Source organism: Garra rufa, chromosome 6, assembly GCF_049309525.1.
Source record: "Garra rufa chromosome 6, GarRuf1.0, whole genome shotgun sequence".
In the NCBI taxonomy this organism is placed as follows: Eukaryota; Metazoa; Chordata; class Actinopteri; order Cypriniformes; family Cyprinidae; genus Garra; species Garra rufa.
The window spans coordinates 39,078,648-39,084,974 of NC_133366.1; positions in this window are offsets into that span (position 1 = coordinate 39,078,648).

The following is a 6,327-nucleotide window of genomic DNA, read 5'->3' on the forward strand; positions in this document are numbered from 1 at the left end:
TTACAAAAATGTTCGGCACCATGCCCTGAATGTACATAAACATTTAAAAAAATGCTAATAACTTGTGAAAAATGGCTTATTGTAATGAAATTGATCTCAAAATATTCCTTGGGTCAGGCCGAGAACATTGATACCAATTTTGCCAAAATTGGCCTAACTTCCTATCCGCTATTTTGATTATTGTTGAAAACATACTTTTTCGAACTCCTCCTAGACCGTTTGTTGGATTTTCACCAAATTTGCCTCGGATCATCTTCAGACCATGCTGACAAAAAGTTATGGATTTCGTGTCGATATTCGAAACCGTTTTCATTTAACGCATCAACGAGTTTGCTGAAAAGATGCCAAAGTGCATCTGAAGCTGTATCTCTGCAAAACTTTGAGATATTTGCACCAAATTTTGTATGTGGCATTGTCACCTCACACTGATTACACCACATCAATTTGGTATCAGCGCCACCTATTGGTCAAGAGTAATAAACCATTTATTAACCATTAATTGTGACATTTCCAAAAATGCTAATAACTGTAGATAGCATTAGCCTATTGTAATGAAACTGGTCTCAAAATATTCCTTTGGTCATGCCGACAACATAGATACCAATTATGCCACAGTTGGTCAAACTTCCTGTCCGCCATTTTTTTTATGTTGAAAACCTACTTTCGAACTCGTCCTAGACCGTTTGTCCGATTTTCACCAAAATTGAGTCAGATCATCTTCAGACTGTGTTGACAAAAAGTTATGGATTTCAAGTTGATAGATGAAACCGTTTTCGTACAGCCCCTCAACAAATATTAGGCTTGATGCCAAAATGATTCTGAGGCTTTATCTCTGCAAAGCTTTGACATAATGACACCAAACTTTGAGTGTGCCTTTGTCACCTCACAGTAAACACACCACATCGATTTGATAACAGCGCCACCTGTTGGTTAAACGCAATAAGCCATTAAATCATATCAGTAGGCGTTTTATGTCATTTTTTAAGTCGTTTTGACTAAAATCATCTTAAAATTGCTTCCTTTTACATATTGTTGCAGTTGGTCTGCTGTTCCTGCCATGCTTAGCTCCTCATTTTCCCTTTGAGTGCTTGGCCCCGTAATTACTGCTTGCAGCTATATTTATCATTATTATTATTATCAATATTTAAAACAGTTAAGTTTTTTTTTTCTTGAAGAAACCTGAAAAAAATCTACTCAGCTGTTTTCAACATAATAATAATAAACGGGGTTTTTTAACAGCAAATCAGAATATTAATGATTTCTGAAGGATCGTGTGACTGAAGTAATGATGCTAAAAATTCAGCTTTGAAATCACAGGAATAAATTACATTATATATAATATATTCAAATAAAAAACTGTTATTTTAAATAGTAAAAATATTTCAAAATTTTACTGTTTTTGCTGTATTTTGGATCAAATAAATGCAGGCTTGCTGAGCAGAAGAAACATTTTTAAAAAACATTACAGATCTTACTGTCCAAAAACTTTTGATTTGTAGAGTATATAAATAGTTATTTAATTTCACATAATTAATTCATATCTCAGTTTAACAAGTCAACTCTGAAAGTCCTAAAAATACATTTAAAAAATGTTCACTTACACTTTCATCACTTACTCAGCTTTGTGTCATTCATCTTCAGAAAACAGATGAAGATATTTTTATTATCCTCTTATCATTTCTGTTCATTCATTGCAAGTTTATAAAAACATTGCTAATAATTTAGGTATTTATTCATTGACTTGACTTGGCAGAGGAGAACAAACCGTATTGTTTCTTTTGCTTAAAGTATGCATTCATCAATGTTGTATGTGACTAAAAACATAAACAAAAACTTCATATAACGTGATTGTGTCTCTTCAGAAGTGTTGGAATGCTCAATTCATATTTTATATGACTGTTTTGTCTTTATGTACTTTCCAGAATCTTAAAAAAAATGACAAAAATAAACTAATTTTAGCAAACAAAAATGAATAACATATGAACAAATGGCTTTGGAACAACCTAAATAATGAGTGAATTTTCGTTTTTGGGTGAACTATCCCTTTAAATTACAATGATACAACATTTTCACTGGGGCCTTACTCTTGTACAGTATATATTATAAATATTAATATATTAGTAGGCCTATTCATTTTTATACATTTCTATATCAGATTGCTTATAATATTTATATTCATGGCCAACGCTATAGCTTATAAACAGTGCACCAAAGAGAGGAAAGACAAACCCATGAAGCAATCACACCCCACATCTCTTGTGAATTACAGTGGAAGGCCCAGGGATGCAACTCAGTGGAAATGACCCCTTATAGTTTACAAACACACTTACAAGATCATAAACAAACAGGACGAATACTGACAACCACCACTACCAATTCATCTAGCAACAACGCTACTTTGCAGAAATGCACCAACCAGTTTTGAAGTAACAACAATTCCCAAAGCTGCTCTCCATGTTGCATATGCTCTCTACATTTCAGCCCATGAATTATAGGACAGCTAGAGATCGCAAACGCCTTGCTGTGAAAAATTCCGTACTGGCCTACAGTATAATTGCCTATTGTAGTTTAGTACACGGCTGGAAGGACTGGATATTGTGAAATGGTCTTATAGAGAACATGTCTGCTCTTGGAGCTGCCTGTGCCTGCCGCAGAACGGGCGTCGTGAAACAGGACGAGAGTCTCGCCACTGCGACGCGCACCTACCTACAAGCAGCGGGTACGCACACACAGGCCCACGGGCGCGATTATATTAACGTTTCATTCAAATACCCGTTAGTGCTTTAACCTGAACAAACAAGCGCCTTAGCCCTGTATGACAGACTATCGATTCCATCTGCTTTGACTTTTCCATTGGCCTGGCCTTGAGCAGGGGGCCGGAGTCTGCCATAAACCTGAGAGGGGAGAGGCGAGGCGCGTAAAACAACCGCGGGGAAATAAACGTCCCAAATGGCACTTATTAAATACTATACACCACAATGTCTAAGTAACATTAATTGTAAAACTGAAGGATCAACAGCAATGCACAAAGTGACCGGATAAGTCGAGCGAAATTCTGAAGGAGGGCTGCGACCACACGCACGACCCCCGGTTACACCATTCCATCGCAACTGAAACAAACACGATATATCAGCGCCAAATACTCCTCAAAATCGTTACTACGTATCAAGCAATAACGTGTTTGTTACTGTAGCAAAGCTCAAGCGACTAATGTAACGATAATATTGAAAACAGTTAGTCAGAAGCCCATCTGCCGAGGCGTCTATCCGCCTTCTGCTGTCGCTGTTAGGGCGAAGCACGTCCACAACTTCATATTTCCAACCTTTCAAACTCATTACCAACAAAAGTGCCAAACGATGAGATTTGAATATCCTCAAATTATAAGTACAGCTGCTCTTATGTCAGGGTAGATATTTTGGCATAGCACATCACTCACCTCAGATGTCAGCACCCTCTCCCGTTCTCCTCCTTTTTCTGGTTTACCTCTCTAGTCTATTCTCCTCTAGCGATGTCCGATTCTCGAACGAGTCGTTCATTTGAGTCGGATCTTGTTAATGAATTGGTCGGACTGTATCGTTCACGACAAATCGATCATTGCGGTTCTTGAGTCAACAAATCACTGGTTCACTGAACCGAGAACCACTCAGTTGGTAATGCATCATTTGAATGAGTGATGAAAATTAATATTCCCGGGTTTTTTTTTAATGGAAATGTAATTTTTAGGTTCTAAATGTATGTTTAATATTAACTGGGAAAAGACTTAAACGAATTAACTGTGGTACAATAAACATCCGTGTTATTTTTTTTTTTTACTGCAACAAAGAATACCGCATTCATACGCAAAAAAAGACAATAACCAACCATAAAAAGTGTTACCAAAATATTATAGAGAGAGAGAGAGAGAGAGAGAGAGAGAGAGAGAGAGAGAGAGAGAGAGTGATGCGCCCGTCCACACACACACACACACACACACACACACACACACACACACACACACACACACACACATCGAATTTTAAATTGTTCATAGAAATCTAAAATGTTAATTATTTGTCCTGCTCTTTTTTTTTTAATGTATATACATGCATGTTTCTGTTGCATACATATCTGTTTTACATTCAATGTAAACACTCTGCTTTGGCAATACACTGTAACAATTGTCATGCCAATAAAGCACATATTGAATTGAATTGAATTGAGAGAGAGAGAGAGAGAGAGAGAGAGAGAGAGAGAGAGAGAGAGAGAGAGAGAGAGAGAGAGAGAGAGAGAGAAAATGTACATCTTGGTTAATAAAAAAATTATTGAAACAAAGAATAGCGCATTCAGACGCAAAAAATAGCCATAAAAGTGTTACGAAATTATGCAGTGAGCTAACATTATATGTATACATTTTTTTGAAAATGTACATTTATGAAGGTATTTTTGCAACATCCTTGTTAATAAAAATATTATTTAAAAATATGCATTTTTATTGCAACAAAGAATAGCGCATTCAGACGCAAAAAAGACAATAAACAACCATAAAGGGTTACGAAATTTTGCACTGATGTAACATTATATATATATATATTTAATTAAATTTACATTTCTGAAGGTATTATTGCAACATCCCTTGTATAAATATATATTTTTTTAATTTACGTTGATAAGGTATTATTTCAACATCCTTGTGAACATGTTTTTATGTTTTATTGTGTTAGTTAGCTGTAGCCTATTTTTTTTATTTCACTTTAAATCAAAATAACTCAACTGCAGTTTGATTGAGATCAATTGGAATGAGGAATGAAAAAACATGATTTTTGAATATTTAAACTGTTAAATATATTATTATTATTATTATTATTATTATTGAAAATGTACATTTACGAATGTATTTTTGCAAGAAATAGTAATAAAATAATTATAATCTTCATATGAAAATTTTCTAAATGCATCAAAGAGTCACCATGAAACACAATGGCTAACATTCAAGTGTAGAGTTAAATATTTTTTATCACGATTAAAATGATCAATCCAAAACACTTAAACGCAATAAACACAATTCCAAAATAACCATTTTTTCGAAGTGACCACAAAAGGACCAGTTTGGATAGCACAAAGTAGGCCGTGCCGAAATGTCAGGTACAAGCGCTGATACAGATCAGGGGATACAGGTCGATGACGTCAAAGAACCACCGAATCGTTTCCAACCGGCTCATTGACAAGCAAACTGTTCGAAAGAACCGATTCGCCGGAGTGAGTCGGACTTCCCATCACTGCTCTCCTCCCTTCCAGATGTCGAGCGCAGCCTTCCAATCCGCGTTCCCCCGGAAGGCAACGGACCAATCAGCCAGCGGACCACAGGAAACACATTCCCGGACAGAAGAGAGAGCGTGACGGAAAGTTTTGAGAGAGAGAACCTTAAACATTTCAAGGGAAGAATAAACTGGAGCTAATGTACCGCTGAAAACAGCAGCTGTCCGAAATAATAATTCAAAACTGATAAATAATATGTCAACATGCACTCAGAACGATTTTTCTTTTTGAAAGATAGCTTAATTTGTGTATACTTAATACATATTAATAATGCATATATAAATACAGATTCTAGAAACGTAATAGCATCTTTGTTTAAATTAGGTCTAACTAATTAATGAACGGATGTCAGCAAAAATCCCACAACCTTTTTTAATAAGACAAGGGGTTCAGAAGCTAGCAGCTGTCCAGTGTCTAGACTGTTATATTGCATCATCTTCATCAGGAGAAGAAGGCACAGGCGGAGAACGACAAGCTTGTAGCTATTCATGTTAAACAAGATAGCCATTAACCATCTGTGCTCTTAAATGTCTTTGTGTGCGTGTGGGATAGGGGGAGGGAGCAGACTTTTGGTGTGAACTCTGACCCAACAGACTGCAGCAGGCAGTTCATTTGACACTCCAGGGTAAATTGAATTCCTGAGGCCTCCTCCTCTGTCTGAACTATGGTATGTGATTTACACCAAAAAAAATGTATTTATTTTAATCAGTTTAGATATGACAACACCTACTCTTTTTATGTGTGTTGTGGTAAATAGGTGGATGTAAAGGCGTTTCATATTGATTTAACCCATTCAATGTAAGAGAAATCTGTTTAAATTGTTGTATCAAACAACAGAAGGCGTATGTGTCCTGGAAGCACACGCTCAGACATGCTGTCCCAAGTGACCCAGAGGTCAAACTCCACTCCTCAAAGCAGCACCCGTGCCAAGAACAGACACAGGCGAGTTGTTTCATGTGTTCTATACAGAGAGCTCAGCCATGAATCAAACACTTTGGAGTCATTCGTGAACCCCCATAGATGCAGATTCAC